The sequence below is a fragment of the Periplaneta americana genome, chromosome 10, assembly GCF_040183065.1.
Source record: "Periplaneta americana isolate PAMFEO1 chromosome 10, P.americana_PAMFEO1_priV1, whole genome shotgun sequence".
NCBI lineage: Eukaryota > Metazoa > Arthropoda > Insecta > Blattodea > Blattidae > Periplaneta > Periplaneta americana.
Window position 1 is genome coordinate 145,342,628 of NC_091126.1, and position 17,269 is coordinate 145,359,896.

General features: G+C 38.2%; 1 non-coding gene across 1 annotated transcript; it reads left to right on the top strand.

Moving 5' to 3' along the window:
• The first annotated feature begins 253 nt into the window (after window positions 1-253).
• Window positions 254-326, top strand: TRNAN-AUU (transfer RNA asparagine (anticodon AUU)). The gene has a single exon. It is a non-coding gene; the product is annotated as a tRNA-Asn (tRNA).
• The last annotated feature ends 16,943 nt before the right edge of the window (window positions 327-17,269 follow it).

Below are 17,269 nucleotides of genomic sequence, written 5' to 3' on the forward strand. Positions count from 1 at the left end.
CAGGTGAAGCTCCCTGTAAAGCAGATTTGAATAATTTCAAGGAAAAAATTTTTCTGGGGCCGGGTATCGATCCCGGGAGCTCTGGTTGAACGTACCAGCGCTCTACCAACTGAGCTACCGGGGAACTCCACCCGACACCGTCTCAACTTTTCCCTTTATATCCACACAACTCGATGTGGGTCTCTGGCGTTTTGTCAGCCCAGGCGAGTTGTGTGGATATAAAGGGAAAAGTTGAGATGGTGTCGGGTGAAGTTCCCGGGTAGCTCAGTTGGTAGAGCGCTGGTACATTCAACCAGAGGTCCCGGGATCAATACCCGGCCCCGGAACAATTTTTCCCTTGAAATTATTCAAATCTGCTTTACAGGGAGCTTCACCTGAAAGACTAGATTTGCAGCTTATTCCTTGGGTAGAATACAACAAAAATGCAAATAACACTTTGTTGGGACGTGAATACTTTTCGAAAAAAAATCCCACTTAAATCTACCTGAAATGCTGCTGTATCATAAAATCTCAAAGCAACCAGTACTTTCAGCAGCAGCAAAATCGGTAAGCGTCATGCTTGTATTGTGAATTTAAATGAGAGACACCAGAATATTCACAACAGTGTTCTTGTCGAAACGGTATCTCCTCTTAAATTGTTGATCGTTATACATCTCTAAAGGGTTTTCCATATCTCTGATATATCTTTTGCTTGCCGAAACTCATTTTCATTTTAATTACAGAACTCAATAAATTAAATTATATCTTAATCATCATCATTGTATACCGAATCAGCTGATTACAATGCATATGAGGAAACACTTGAGGAAACTGACAAGCTACCTTATTTGAATAAGTGTTCACTTCAGTGGGATTTATGAATTGGAAATTATTATAAGCAACTGCTTAAGTGTTTCCTTACGATAAGTATTGACTATGAATTCGGCCCTAAGTTCCAGAAACAGAACAGTGTGCATGCCCGTCTCCTTGAAGTTCCAGTTCACGAGATGACACAATTAAACCACGTAAATGTGCTGTATTTTATTCTAAAATGCGTTATAAAATAAAACGAAAAGTTGATTCTAGCTGCATCAGTGCCTCTGAAGAGTGAAATAGCAATAAAATTGGTAAATACTAAATCTATCAAACCGAAGATGAACGAAATAGAAGTATGAGCCATTGTAGTGTAGGTGGCTTAAGTATGGGTCTAAACCGGATAGCATTGGTTGTAGTAGGCTCGAATCTCCGTTAGTCTTAATTTTTTACATTACAAATTTACCATAATAAGTTTTTATCAACATCATTTACACGAGTACCAAGTGGTGACATCGCCTGGAAGTCAATTCAAGTCAGTTCATATTGGAGTTTAGCTTTCTGTATTTTTTGTTTGCCTATATTCTTCGTAGGGAGCGTTGACTTTTCTCCAGTCGAAGTCCTGCCGGATAGTAGCATAAGCTAGACAGTCCATGACGTGATCCTTTTTCAAATGTTCTTTTGTCACAGTTCGGTGAGACCTTATGCCACACTTTCTAAAACATCTCCTCACAGAAAGTTGGACGTCATCTTCAATTCAAAGGCAATTGGAAAAGGATGGTTTTCAACTTCTCTGATTAAGATGGCATTTTCTTCCCTTGTAGAGATGCACGGCCAACCAGGTGGTTTGTGGACGAAATATTAGTCCCTACCACAGGCCTTTCTATTTTTTTTTTTTTTGTTTATATATATTTTTTGCATAATTTTGTTTATTTATATTTGATGTGCTTCTGATTTTTGAGGAAGCAAATAAACTGTTAATTTTGTATACAGCCAGGTCGTGCTATAATATGTTTGCAAGACTTGCATAACCAAGTTTATTAACAAATTCCACTAACACTTGGCATTAAAAATATAAAATAAAATAAAAAAATCAACGCTACTGGGAAGCGAACTTACAATGTCTGGTTTCGAAATCAGAAATCTTACCCCTATGCTACACCACCTCGCAGCACTTGCTGCATTGTAGATGGTAACCCAAGGACTGGAAACGGTTGTAAGATAGGTCGCGGGAAAAACCTCTCATTTAAAAAATATGACAACCTGATAAAAGCTGCAGAAATTGGTAAGACATGTCAAATGATTGACATGTTTACACAATTTAATATACCATGCTACAAGTCAGATGTGCAGCGATTCTAATACTTCAGTGGTGGTGCTAATGATGGTTGCAGTAGTAGCAGCAGCAGCAACAACATTAGTAGTAGCCACCGGCGTGGCTCAGTCGGTTAAGGCGCTTGCCTGCCGGTCTGAAGTTGCGTTCGGGCACGGGTTCGATCCCCGCTTGGGCTGATTACCTGGTTGGGTTTTTTCCGAGGTTTTCCCCCACCGTAATGTGAATACAAGGTAATCTCTGGCGAATCCTCGGCCTCATCTCGCCAAATATCATCTCGCTATCACCAATCTCATCGACGCTAAATAACCTAGTAGTTGATACAGCGTCGTTAAATAACCAACTAAAATAAAAAAAAACATTAGTAGTAGTAGTAATGGTGGTGGTGGTGGTGGTGGTGGTATAAAAATGGAGTAGCAGTAGTAGCAGCAGAGGAGACAGCAGCAGCAGTTCTAAAGTATAGTCCACGTATAAATTAATGTACTACTAGAAAAGTAACAGTAATACTTACTGGCTTTTAAGGGACCCGGAGGTTCATTGCCGCCCTCACATAAGCCCGCCATTGGTCCCTATTCTGAGCAAGATTAATCCAATCTCTATCATCATATCCCACCTCCCTCAAATCCATTTTAATATTATCTTCCCATCTACGTCTCAGCCTCCCCAAAGGTCTTTTTCCCTCCGGCCTCCCAACTAACACTCTATATGCATTTCTGGATTCGCGCATATGTGCTACATTCCCTCTCAAACGTCTGGATTTAACGTTCCTAATTATGTCCGGTGAAGAATACAATGCATGCAGTTCTGTGTTGTGTAACTTTCTCCATTCTCCTGTAACTTCATCCCTCTTGGCACCAAATATTTTCCTAAGCACCTTATTCTCAAACACCCTTAACCTATGTTCCTCTCTCAAAGTGAGAGTCCAAGTTTCACAACCATAAAGAACAACCGGTAATATAACTGTTTTATAAATTCTAACTTTCAAATTTTTTGACAGCAGACTGGATGATAAAAGCTTCTCAGCCGAATAATAACAGGCATTTCCCATATTTATTCTGTGTTTAATTTCCTCCTGAGTATCATTTATATTTGTTACTGTTGCTCCCAGGCATAGTTTTGTGAGTAGATTTTGGTCAGTATTTGTGACGAAGAGGAAAGTCATTAATGTTATTTATTAATTTTTTTCATACAAAGCTTGTTTCCAACTGTGTAGATACAGTATGTCAATTCTCAAAACAACCAATGCTGGAGTGCAGAAAACCAAACCTCCCTCATGACATTACCCTTCATAACTATTTAATCAGTGTTTGGTATGCCATTAATGGTGAGTGAAATACAGTACAGACCGATTATTTAATCCTGACAGCTCAGTGACGCGAAAGAGGGGAAGTAGTAGGATTAGTGGGGAAAGTTCCGGAGTAGAAATAAGGGCGAGCGGTCGGTAAAGGAATGCAGTACAGCTTAACTGTACTGGAAACACAACGCTATACCGCATGCGTGACATCTGATCGCTCTGACTGCAGTCAACAGATTAACCTGAACATCCCTTGGCGTAACTTAATGGACTCGCTTGAATCAGGTGCATATTGCTGGCGACTGTCAGGACTAAATAATCGTACTGTACCTAGTTTTAGGACGTAATAAATTCTGATAGGTACATTCAGGGGCCACTAGGGCCGTGCCCCACCAATAATTCGACCCCCATAATTTTTCTTTTCGAATTTAAAATACGTAAATTTTGTTCAGGACAGTGTACTGGATTCATAATTGTTTCAGTAAATTTCGTCACATTACGCGAAGTGTGTCGGTAAAACGTCAAAGACTGTATTACACTAAATATTGTGAGCTTGGGCCCGCGTCAAAGGACCCCACTACTTGAATCACTTTAGAGCTCAACCGCCATGATGCGACGGAAATTCACGAAGTGTTACAAATTTACCGTTACGAGTATATGCTTCGTTGGGGCCCACCTGACGGACTGAAGCAAGTATCACAGACTCTTGTTCTTTGAACAACCGCATGGCTAACGGTCTGAGCGAGATTCTAAAACAAAGTCTACAAGCTTTCAATTTAGAAAATAATCTCATAGCTCAGGCATATGATAGTGCTGCAGTAATGAGTGGAAACCAGGGTGGGGTCCAGACTTTGATGCAGAAAACATTTCCTTGCGCGAAATTTGTTCACTGCTACGTCCACCAACTTAATTTAGTTATAAAAAAAATACATGTTCATAACGCATTAAATCAGTAAAGTTGTGTTTTGCTAATATTACTGGATTCATAGCATTCTCCACTTCACCTAACGCAGTGACCTACTGCGATCTGTGTGCAGTAAGCGCATACCAACTATTTCAGCAATAAGATGGAACTTTCAGTCCCAAGTTGTAGCCTCCGTTAAGGGAAATAAAGCGGAGCTATTGAAATGCTTCGAAAGGATTGAAGAGGGAGATGACTCAAATGAATGGGATGACATAACAGTGAGAGAGGCTTTTGGTCTAAAAAAATGTTAAATAATAATGAATTTTTGTTTTTCTAAATTTCGTTTATGACTTGATGAAACATGTTGATATATTATAAGGTGGGTGCTCTTATTATGGCCATGTTCCTGATATGGCCACCCTCCCCCACCCCAATTGTGAGTTAGTTAACCAAAAAATCCGCTAAATTGCAGCAGCATCCAGTGAAAGGGCATCCTGGTATGTCACTTGATCGTTTTCCATCCAGTCAGGTTGAGCAATATGGCGTCAGTTGCCTGTTTTGTGGTTTTCATGTGATCTCTTCTTATTTTTCTCTGGTAAGTCTCCTTTGTTTTATGCATGTTTTTCAAAGACTTGTTTCATGAAAACCATCGTACTCAATTCGGTTTTTAATGTTCTGTTGATTGGTGTTGTAGTTGATGGCGTATCTTTTACGAGTTGTTCATAATCAAACGATTTTCGTGAAAGCTTACCTGCTCCTGATATGGCCATATCAAATGCACAATGGCCATATCAAATGCACCATGGCCATATCAAGTTCATTTCACGTTTATTTTTTCACCTGACAAATTTACATGCCTTATAGCTGAGATTACGCAAAAATTTTGTATTTTAAGAAAAACAACTTAATTTTTATGGAAAAACCTGTTTTGACTACACTTTTGAATTATAAAAAAGATTATTAAGTGTCATTTTTATTCATTTTACACCAAAATTATTTAATTTTAACACAACTGCGCTATCAAACTGAAAACAATCACGATTTGTAGAACATGGAACAAGGGTGGCCATATCATGTGCACATGTTCCTGATATGGCCACTAGGTAGACTTTTGGAATTTGGGACTTCTTGGACAATTAAAGCTATTTTTATGGGGAAAGGAAATTGTTTTAAGAAAGTCCATTAGACTAAGAACGACTAAGAAAAAAAGTGGTTTACATTTTTTTTTCAAAATGGCGGCTAGAAAAATTCTCAAACCTTAGCATGGCCATATCAGGGACACCTACCTTACAATATAATACAGATGCAAACTGCAAATAGATTGAGAATATCTGCCACATTACAACATTTTGAGTCGGCTGTAATGGAAATAAGAGAGAACACTAACAGATACGAAATAAATATCTGTGATGAAGAAGAACGTTCGTGTCCTCCAAGAAAAAGGCTTAAACTCAGTAGGCAAGTAAAACTGTCGGCAGATGCCACAGAAATATGCGATATCATTATCAACCAATTCAATTGACGTTTCATGCAATCACATTATTTGGCAGCTTCCAAAGAAATTTGCTTCATACAGAGATAAGTTCTCCACCGACTGGGCTAATATTTTCGTAAAATATTACAGTCCTTTAATTTCGAAAGAAAAATGTATTAATGCACTATCAGTGATCTATCGAAATGATGCATTTAAAGATATTTCCTCTGCGTGTGATTTGTTTGTTTTTTTTAATGAATTATACCTTTGAAGATTCATTCTCTGAAGTAGAAGAAGCCCTTCGAATCGCACTAACAACATCTGTTTCAACAGCTGAGTCAGAACGGAGTTTCAACACATTAAACAGGATAAAAACATTTCTCAGAAACACCGTGGGTCAAGATAGGCTGAATTCGTTGGCTTTCTGTTCTATTCTTAAGGAACATCTCCATCAAATCCCGGACTTAAGAACAGGGTCATGAGAAAAGTTTGCCAGAAAGGACAGACAAGCACATCATCTTTATAAATAATTCTGCAAATTGGTAAGTTTAATGTTGAATTTGCGTTATTATGTAGGTGGTAGTTCTAGTTGTATTATTTTAAGTAGAAACAATTAACTAAAATGAAATAAATCTTGGTGCATTATTTAACGCATATCACAAAATTTGTGAAATATCTGGCCCCTCCAACAAAAATTATCACGAGCCGCCACTGGGTACATTAACCTGATTTTGCTGCCTTTTTTCAGTCAACTGACTGAAAGGAAGAGTAAATTCCGGCCTCTTTCAACGAGGTTTTGCAATAGCGTATGTCATAAATATTTCTTTATGAGGAATTCGCAACATGTGACCTTTACTGTCCCCTGATCTTAAACCGTGTGACTATTTTCTCTTAAGACACACTGGATTAAAGAGTGTACAATAATACCTACAGTACATAACTAAGACGAACAGAAAAAGAAATTCAGATAGGAAGTAGCCTCCATATCGCGACGTCATTTGCAACGAGTCGTGGAGAGTTTCGTAAGCCAGTATCACAAATACCAGTATATACAATACAAAGGTCAATTTCAACACGTTCTTAGATAAATTAGATAAAGAAAACACGTAAAACTTTGTCATTTTCACACACTATTAACGACGTGCGAAATAATCGAACCCGCATACCAACAGCAAAAACGCCTCAATTGATCATCCGGTACGATATAAAGGAACTAAAACGTAATTTATTGATCCATTTTAAAAAAGGAGACCGTGAAACTGCCTTCATTTTAAAAAATATGTGGCACCTATTTAAGAGAAAAATAATGACGCATCACCCACAATATTTCCCCTTGCGAAATCGAGACGATGTTTTTCCTATGTTAAGTTTTAGTTCTTCCGGGGTACTGCATGTAGAATATTTTATACACCTTCATTTTTTAAATTTTCAAGACATTGTATTCACAACAGGGGCGAAGCTGAAGGGTAATCTGTGAGCCTTAGATTACCCGTTGGATTTTGAAGAAATAAGCGCATTTATATTTTCCTGTTTTCATTGGTATAGGTAAATGAAATCTCTAGTTTTCGGTCTAGTTACGGAAGGATTGACGCCAGCTCCTCGGCGCGGAACCATCACGTAACTACTCCTGATTCTGCTTCAAACCAGGCTCACGGCAGCAGCTAGAGATAGCATATGCGCATGCGCCAAGCGGAGTGCTTGCATACGTCACTAATGTTAGACAGCTCTGTGAAGAGCCTAGACTCAGCAGCACCAATCTCAGAGTCTGCTTCTGCTACAAACGTCCAGAAATTCAGCTACAAATACCAAAATGAAGCCACACACATTCAGAGAGTAATAAACAGAATCCACGACCTGTGCTATAGTTATGTTGGAAGGCGGGTGTGTTGGAAATGTCATTCATTAATTTAGGGCCAGTTCATTTTTGTTGCATAGGCGACTCCCAATAAGGACACTGTCAGGTGTCGGCGAATTCATGAATCCAAGAATTGATGGTTAAACAATGGGCGCTATTCACATAACAGGAAAAGAAAACTGAAAATACCAAAGCTTTCCTTGCCATAAATAATGGTCGCTGTGTCCGGAATTCAGTCCTACTTTAAATTTTCTGTTATGTTTTCGTAATTTTTTTGCGGAAGCGAGAAACTTCTTATGGCTATTAGAGTGTGAGAAAATAAAATTTGATAGAAGAACGTGTTTACACATAAAATTGAGTATTCACAAATAGTCATTCGATCAAATCTCATTGGGCTACATTTTGCCATTAGACTACGTAGCTAAAAGATGCGTTTACTGAATTCGGCCATGGTTGGCAACGCTGCAGTCTGTCAGTGTGTGAGAAATAATAGGGCAGTACTCATTTTTCGTCGGTCTATTTCCGTAAAGTGCAGATGTGTTCATTATTATCATGTATCATCCATTATCCACTTACGTTTTTATTCAAATAGTCACCTGTGGGTTCGGTATTTCGGTACTACGAATACACTTATAGTATATAATTCGAATTATATTAACTACTAGAACGAATGTGAAATTGAAAATATATTTAACTGTTGGTAAAGAATACTACGTGGAAACGAATTTTTTCTAATGACACATTTCGACGCAGGAGCATGACTATTGGTTAGCAGCAGCGTCTTTAAATAACGACGCGGTGAAGTGAAGTGAGAGCGGTATTCCAGTGCATGTTTGTGAGTTTAAAAACATGGATCACAAACGTTTATTCTGACCAAACAAAGCATTTGCCTGCATATTTGTTGCTGCAATATTTTTTTAACAATGGCCTAGAAAAAATCTCTCAAGAAACAGTGTTGCTCATAAGATTGCTTCTCACCTTCCCTGTATCTACTGCGTCGAGTGAACGAAGTATGAGTGCACTGAAGAGAGTTAAGACATTTTTAAGGAACTCCATGTCAGATTCTAGACTGAGCAATTTGAGTACTCTGGCTATTGAGAAGTGTTTGTTAAACAGTCTCTTCAGGCATGACATCTTCAAAGAACACATCATCGACACCCCGACTGGAGTTCATCTACAATATATATATATATATATATATATATATATATATATATATATATATATATATATATATATGTATAAGGAATGAACTTTAGAATACCCAGTTGCATGAATGTAGCTTCGCCACTGATTCACAATGGTCACGGAGTGGAGGTCACATATTTATTTTTACACCCTCGAATGCTAAATGAACTTCGTTCCTAGAATAGTCGACTGTACGTACTGTCACAGAGTCCTATATATATATATATATATATATATATATGGGCAAATCGCAATATAGCGAACGTAGAAGCTCCGCCCACGACCCCTTCCACTTTTCCCCTACTAACTCACCAGACACTCTACGTGATAGGCGAGTGTTGTGTCGAATGCACATTTCATGTGGGTGGGGATAACTTTCCCTACTGGCGTTCGCTATATTGCGATTTATCCCTGTATGATTATGTATTACGAGTACGATTCGGATGATTTTATTAAATTGTTTTCCCAGTCTCTACCAAGCCCCTACAGTCTCGGCTGCGCAGAACGAGGAAACCGGGGAAAATTGAACGCTGCGCTTGCCGCCATGTTGTTGGAGAGCAAACACATAATAGCAGTACTGTCGATGACACAGCTCATCTGCCCTGAACCTTGGGGAAGTTAGGGATGTTGTTTAGAGTGGTGTGAGGCTAACTTTGGAGCAAGCGGCTGGCTAACGGTACTTTTGGTGTGAATACCCTCCGCTTAATCCCCTTTCTATTTTCTCCAAAAAAGCATTTCTCTCTCTTCATTTGTACTTGGAAGACGACGGTGAACGTTTGCGTAATAGAATTGCTTGTTTAAATATGTATTCAAAGTTAAGACGTAGCAATATAACTTTCATGTGTAGTGTACTCCATAGTAACGTGGCGCGGAATTGGTAAATGAATGTTTTTATAATGCATGCTACATTGTATTTCTAACTTTCACTCCATCCACTCCCAGTGCGAAACTATTACCCCAACGCCGCATTCCTTCCAGGGCAGATGAACTGTGCCACTGACAGTACGTAAATCACGCAATTTAACGCTGTGATGATCTAAAATTGACAGATTATGGCCATTTTCGACGTTTAACGTAAAATTAGGATGAAATAAACACATTCAAAGTTTTATTGATATGTGTCAGAGCATTAAAGAAAAGAAAATACATACGCAGCAATTTATAGAAAACATGCTCATACATCCATAAATAGGCCTACATAATACACATTATAGAATGTATAATTTTACGATAATCAGCATATTGTTAGGTTTCAGAGAATCTAAAATTACATTAACATACATTACAAGACATAAATATATGCACCTTGATTACACAAGTTCTTATTATAACCAAATTCTTAAGTGAAATAAATGTGATAATCAGTATAGACCTGTTGTTAAGTTTTAGAGAATCGAAAATTATATTACCGGTACTACTAGGACATAAGTAATCTGGCAAAATATTATGCGCAAAGGTAGCCAAATTACATTGAATTCATTCTTCAATTAATAAAGGGAATGCTATCAATTATAAAAAGTACCGGTACATAATACATTGCAAACAATAGGTAACGTGAAGACCTAAAAACTAAACACAATAACCTTACGCAAAATAAAAAAAAGACATAGGCCTACTTTTTATGTCTGGAATTCTGTACATATTGTATTGTTATTTTAAATAAATAAAAAATATATATTATTATTGCTTGCGGAGTGATGGTACATAATTTTATGCACATATGTAATATCAATAAGATGTCATTCCTGAAGAAAATGTTAATATTCCTAGGTTCTTTTAAATGCGACCCGCAAGATTGCCTATAAAATGAACGAGTATGATTCGGATGATTTTATTAATTTTTTTTCCCAGTCTCTACACGCTGCAAAACTATTTATTATATCATAATATATAGAATGAAAGTAGGCCTAACTGTAGTAAAGAACCTTTACTCCAAGCTTGTAACTTGCGTAAAACATGACCAAACACGCTGTCAGTTTTTTTTTTTTTTTTTTAAGTTACAGTAGAGTATAATTATCGAAATATGAACGTGAGGCCAACAGCCGGCTAGTCTGTCTGAGGCTTTCAAGGGCTGTGGCACCACAGATTATTATTAGTGTATAATTGAGCACCCACGTGCAATAATGGGGTAAGTAGTTACGAAATATATTCATACTTACCCCATTATTGCATGTAGGTGCTCAATTATGTTCTTTCATGTCCTTCCAGTCAAAATACTAACAACAATACGGCCTACCACAGAGTTTTGCGTTATTTTGGATGCGAGTGTCGAAATACAATTTTAATATTTGATTGCTATTACTGGGTTTGAAACGGAATTGTAGCGGTTTTATCCGTATTCAGTTTAACTTTATTACTAGTGAACCATTTATTTGATTAATAGTTTGTCTTTGAAAGAGGCCTACTTTTTATAAGCTACAGCTCATCGTCATGGACAAATATATATTCATCCATGTCATCATCTTCTTCTATAAGCAGTGAGTACACAAGGAGCAGAAATAAAGGATGCCGGTGTCGAAATACAATTTTAATATTTTATTCCTCCTACTTTTTACAAGCTACAGCTCATCGTCTTCTCTATAAGCAGGTCGGGGACAAGGAACAGAAATAAAGGATATTACATAATTTTGTCCATTAAGAAAGCACTCAACACTTAAAGATTTTTCTTCAGAAAATATATTAATTACATATTAAATGTAAGAGAAAAACACTTTTCAATAATTACAAATATAATAATAAAAATAATACGCTGCAATTACTTACGCATTAGGTATATACAACAGAGAAACCTACACTTTTCCTTTAGAAAACAAATATTTGTTAAATCAGTCGGTAAAAAAACACGACAAGGGTTAAAGGGCATCCCACGAAATACAGCTTCCTATGCTCCCCACATTCAGAAGACAAATATATGTACATGACAAAGTGTAGGAGCCAGTTGTTGACAAGGCAATACAAACAATTGCTGGTTTCCTGCACATTTACAGAAGAACATGAACTCCAGATCCTCACCTACGAAACGTAAAGCTTATGATATACTTCGGAATATGTATGATTAGTCTTTCTTGTGTTAAATTTTAACGTACCTTGTTAACATGTTTCGACCTATTTTGGGTCATCTTCAGAACTGGTCGTAGTTGGTGTTGGCGCATCTTGTTTCCTGTGTGGGTGCGTTCGTGGTGTAGAGTCAAAGAGTGTATGTGTTTTGAAATTGAGTTGTGTGTTGAGAATATCGTTGGGGTGTGTTTTCGTGTGTCTGTATATGTATGATATGATATAATGAATACAGTGTTAATTTCATTTTCTTTCAAGAAAATGCAGTTCACGAAAACTACAGGGAATAATTTAGGGACTTGAACAATAGGTTGTGTGAAACTGCATCATAAATTATAAACAAGTGTTTTGATGGAGTACTGAAAGAACTTCTAGTAATTAACAGCTCGGAGAGACACCATTTGTCTCGTTTCATATTTATTATCCACTGTTTCAACAGTTCCTTTTTTTTTTTCAAAGGGAACCTGCAAGAAAAGAAAAATACTGTACACACCGCATGGTATGCCGGGCGTTGTTACACATTTATGCATGAAAAAAAAATGCTGCTAATAATTAGCAGCATACAGCAACTGATATATCATATTTCATGTAAATTTTATGAAGTATGATATATCAGTTGCTTTTTCCTTTTGACATTTCAGTTATATTCAGCACACACAACAGGCATGTTTTTTCTTTGTTTTTTTTTTTTCGTAATGTTTACCTCCGTATACACAATGTTGTAAGCAGACGAATTTTTACAACGGTGGGCGCTTAATTCATATCTGCAGTGTTTCGCGGTGGCACCACAAAGAGCGCTGTACAGGACAACATGGCCACTCTATATTCTTCTCTTTCTAACTCGTTGCTACACACACACACGCACGCACACACGCACACACACAAGTAGAGTTGACCGTGCTACAGATATAAATTATACAATTATACAATTTGCTTTACATGTGCAGCTCTAGCGAGAGAAGCGTGAACTACGCAACAAAGATGGTGCGCATGTTACTGTTGTCAACTTGCGAAGAGCAGCGAAGTGTTGTGCGACTTTTGTGGGCTAAAAGACATAACCCAAGTGAAATTCACAGGGACATGTATGGCATGTAGGAGAAGACTGTATGGACCGTAGCAACAGCTCCAGATGGTTCGCATTCTTCACAGACGGCCGTGAGAAACTTTGTGATTCGCCACGTTGCGGGCGGCCGGTAACAGCTGCAAACCAGCAGAATGTCACAGTCATTGAGGCGGCAATTTTGAACGACCGGCGGATTGAACTGCGAACTTTATCTCAGCAGTTCAACATTTCATACGTTGCGGTGTACGATATCGTGCATGGAAATTTCATAAAGTTAGTGCCCACTGGGTACCTAAGGACCTGACAAACGACCACAAGGCCAGCGAATGATGACATGCTTGGACCACTTAAGGCGTTACGCTGCAGAAGTGCATGACTTTCTGAAAGGAATTTGCACTGGTGATGAGTCCTGTGCGTACCACTACACGCCCGAAACAAGGAAGGCCTTTATGAAGTGGAAACATCCTGCTTCTCCAGTAAAGAAAAATTCAAAGTGACGCAATCTGCTAAGAAAGTGCTTGTGACAGTGTCCTAGGATATGGATGGTGTTTTGTTGGTGGACTTTGCTCAACATTGGACCACTGTGAATGCCGCAGCCTACATTCAAACGTTGGTAAAGTTGTGTCGTGCCCTTCATGACAAACGGCGTAATATTAATGCTGACGATGTCAAACTTCTTCATGACAATGCTCGCCCACATGTTGCGGCTTCTGTTCGTGACAAAATCAACACATTTGGTTGGAAGTTCCTCCAGTATTCACCGTACAGTCCAGATCTTGCACCGTCGGACTTTCATCTGTTTGGTCCCATGAAGAAATTCCTGGCCGGCCATCGCTTTGCGACCGATGCAGAAATGCAATCAAGTGTCCGCAGATGGCTATATTCCAACCGAACGGACTTCTATGAACAGGTATACTGAAACTGGTACCACGATGGGAGAAATGTGTTGAGAAAATTGGCGCCTATGTAGAAAAGTAGCTAAAAGATGTGAATTCATTTGTATTTTTTTATTTTTGTTTACCTATTAAACCTCTTTTTAATTATTGTGCGTTACTTTCCGATCAACCCTCGTATTTAAACAGGCATGTCAAGTGCCATCATGAACATGAATATGAACATGGACAAATTGAATGGCATGGATCAACTGTACTTCCATCTAGCGACTGTTACCAATCGACAGCGGCGATCCTAGTGGTTGTTCTCTTCCACACGTTACGGTTTTTAGCATGCGGCTGATTAATCTGTTATACACTATCTACCAAAAAGTAATTGGGCACTGTTTTTGCCCCTTTAGAACCTCGTGGTACCAACTTTTGTTGCTATAACAGCAGCCACCCTGTCAGGAATACTCTCCACTAGTTTGTGTAGGATATCCACTGGAATGCGTCGCCATTCCTCTTGCAACATGGCTCTCAGTTGGACAATGGAAGTTGGCCCCATGTTTCGGCAGCTACTATGCAGTGGTATGCCGACAATACTGTTCACCGGTTGGACTGGCCTGCACAGAGTCCTGATCTCAATCCCATTGAGCACATTTGGGACGATTTTGACTGGCGATTGAGGTCTCGGGAGATGCGGCCAACTTTCATTGTCCAACTGAGAGTCATGTTGCAAGAGGAATGGCGACGCATTCTAGTGGATATCCTACACAAACTAGTGGAGAGCATGCGTAACAGGGTGGCTGCTGTTATAGCAACAAGAGGTGGTACCACGGGTTCTAAAGGGACAAAAACAGTGCCCAATTACGTTTTGGTAGATAGTGTATATGTGATCAGGGGCTAGATGCAAATGTGTGTGGGGGCGGAGTGGGGGCTTTCTTAGTTATTACTTCTATTAATAGATGGCGAAAATAGTAGTCATAGTTGCCAATGTTCCCAATCGTACATACTGTGAAGGGTGATAATATTGGTGATTCTAAACAAAAAAGAATATGCCCTATTCTTAACAATATCTGACATACAGCTTTTTGAATAACACGGGCGTCAGTCTCATGTCCTTCATCAGCACTTACATGCGGACGCAACCAGGGCGACATCAGGTTATAGTAGGATCAATGAAACGTATCCTGTGCGTTGGATCGGTCGCATTGAAGTAATTTATTGGCCACCGAGGTCATCCGACCTTACTCCATTGGATTTCTGTGTACGGGATTGCTTAATTGCGAAGTCTACAAGTATAAAGTGAAAATAAAGGAGGAACTTCTCGCTCGCATTTTACATGCTTGTGCTCATATAAAGGAATGTTCGAATCAGTCAGATCAGCAACACAGCTGCTGTCTACAAGAGGTGCAACGTGTATTGAAGTTGATGGTGGACTTTTTGAACATGTTCTGTAAAGAAAAGTACACAATTAAACAGAACATAACATAACAATGTTTTAATTTACTATCACCTGCACTTTTCCCGTTTCTCATTGTTTCCATTAGTTTTCTCCGAAACTGTTAAGAATAGGACATATGTTCGTGTAAACTTTTTTGTTCAGAATCGCCAATGTTATCACCCCTCAAATCATGTACCTTTCCTCCTGACTCACCCTGTATACTCGCATTTTAGAATTGAACATTTCATCCCTCTCTGCTGATTGTAAAGCAACACTGGGTTTATCTGGAAATTGCTGATATTGTCAATTACGAGAATAATTCATTCTTAATCAACATATTTCCCTCCCCCCACATCACTTTTAATTGTTCTAATAATGGTGCCACCTATTGAGGAATATCAGAACTGTTTCAAAGTTTGTCAACTTTTATCTGTTCAGACTTATCCCACAGTCTACTATATACAGTCACGAAGCTTGGGATGATTTGTTGCCAACGAGTTGCATTTCTCGCGATAGTTGCTAGCCGCTTGGAACGCTGTGAGTACTAGGAACAATAGACTGTGTCACTGCCATCGTGATCTAATACAGGCATACCATGTGACTCGCTTAAAGACTGGTTCACAATAAACCTGGAACAGAAACGACAACAAGAACGAGAACGGAAATATTTTAAAAATAAATGTATTTAAATGTCAGCATTCACAATTAACTGTTGTGAATGCTTACATTTAAATACATTTATTTTAACAATATTTCCGTTCTCGTTGTCGTTTCCATTCCAGGTTTATTGTGAACCAGTATTAACCCGATCACGAAGGGCGGCGTTTCAACCACATAAATTAATTGGAATGTATAAAGAGTAACATATATTTCTGTAAAATGTAGTGTAATTGCATTAATAAAATTTAAAACAATGATTAGGGGACACTTCAGACATAATTCCTTGGGAGTTAAGGTGTAATATTATTTATGGTGTGAAAATTACGTTGTTCATATGTGTAATACCTGCCTTTATTTCGATTAAATATTGCGAAATTCTTGTACATTCATTTATGCAGATTCAATAATTTTCAGTTGCACCGCACGAATATTTAGATATGTTGAAATTATAGGTTATGTTTACTGTACCAATTGCCCCTTTCTGTCTAATTTTAGTGGCCTCCAATGCCCTGCCACTACATATGTATGTTATGTCATATGGATATTATAGGTTATGTTTACTATATTTAACTTACATTCTTATATTCGCAATTATACATTATAATTAAACATAATGTCATGCATGACACACGTCACATTCTATTTGTATTTTAATACTACAATTGAATACTGAATTATTGTATTTATATACTACCTAAAGGTACGATCACACGTCGCTACTTTTGCAACGCTGCAGTACAAAAAACTGCGCAACTCTTGTACTGCGACGTGTGAACAACGGTGCAACCCGAAAAGTAGCGGCTGCCGAACCTGCTGCCCGCTACTTTTCCATGCTGCGCGCAACTTAAAAGTAGCGACGTGTGAACAGGGTTCTCAGGGTTGCAGCCGCAGCATTTTTGATATCGGTTTTGTTGAAACTTTTGCTGCGGTTGCAACCAGTGTTACCACCCAAATGTGTCAATGATACTTTTATTGTTTGGATATATTTTAATGTTAAATGTGATGAAAATAAATTATTTGTAACAGTTATTAAATACACAACACAGTCTGAGCATAATTGGTGACGATATAATTCATTTTTTAAATATTCCGTAGCGTAGTTCCAAACAGGAGGGTTGCCAACATTGATTACGTGAATATACTGTTGGTTATCATTTAAGTATATAGGCGTTTTTAAAAGCTTTATAGTAAAAATAATGCCAATTTCTGAATACTAGATACGACAGAAAAGCAACTAATAGATAAGGAAGCTTTCGCATGAGTTTCTTAATAATGCGAACATAACCACAAAATGTATATTGAGAAGTCAACACGGAGATGGGAACCTGCAGCA